We start from the raw sequence: 1,131 nt of genomic DNA on the forward strand, positions 1-1,131 counted from the left end.
TCTCTCTCTCTCTCTCTCTCTCTCTCTCTCTCTCTCTCTCTTTCTGTTTGGTACTGGGAACTGAACTCAGGACCTTGCACTTGTCAGGCAGTGCTTATTGTACTGAGCTATCTCCCCAGCCCTGAGAGAGATTTTTCAAAAGCCATTTTCATCATTTTATCTTTTGTTCTTATTTATGGCAGCTGCTCAGATCTTAGCTCCTCAAATCTTGTCTCATTCAAGTGACACCTACATATCTACACACAGGTCCCCAAGACTAAGGCTGCTTTTCTTAGGAGAATCATACTCTCATAGAATGTGGAAAATAAAGGAGAAGGTGAAATCTTCAAGTGGCTTCAGGACTGGTACCTTGCTTGTACCTCCAACCTGATCACTCCTTCTCTCATATTCTGTATTTGGAAATCCCTCCAATTCACCATGCTGGCTTTTCCTCTGTGAGCACAAGCCCTCCTTTCTCCATTCAATCAACAGGCCATAGCTCACCTGGCATCTGTTCCGGGAAGCCTCTGAGACACCCCTAGGCAGCTTTGGTACCCTTTCCCTCTTTGCACGACCTCTCCTGACACCTCTGTTGATGCTGGTCATACTACGTTATGGTTGCCTTCTGTGCTACTCCCTTGGACAGCCACCTCCATAATGTTCAGAAGAACCTGTCTTGTCCACCAGAGTCCACAGCAACTAGGACAATGCCAGGAACCTAAAACTCAGTTCACAAGTGTTTATTGCATGTTTAAAGACCAGATGCCTAGCATGAGTAGCTCAGGCATTTTTTTTTAGCTCCTTTATGCATAAACATACTCTCTCATATCTGTTTTTTAGCTTCAAATTCAGCCTGTTACTCATATCCAAGGCTAGAAATTATATTCAATCATGAGAACCCTATAAGTTAACTTCCATAAAAACTCTAAAATATTTCACTATCAATAAAATGATTAAACATAATAAAGCATATTCATATTCCAGAATACTTAATAACTTCTAAAGAAAAGAAAATGTCACAAGTACATGTACTTACCTGAACAGACATCTGTGATATATTAAATGGAAAAGGTAGATTGCAAAGTAATGAGTGTATTGAGATACGATCACATTTTTGTAAAAACAAGTAAAAGGAAATAAAATGCAAAGAAT

This window comes from Octodon degus, unplaced genomic scaffold (genome assembly GCF_000260255.1).
Source record: "Octodon degus isolate 3935 unplaced genomic scaffold, OctDeg1.0 scaffold00015, whole genome shotgun sequence".
NCBI lineage: Eukaryota > Metazoa > Chordata > Mammalia > Rodentia > Octodontidae > Octodon > Octodon degus.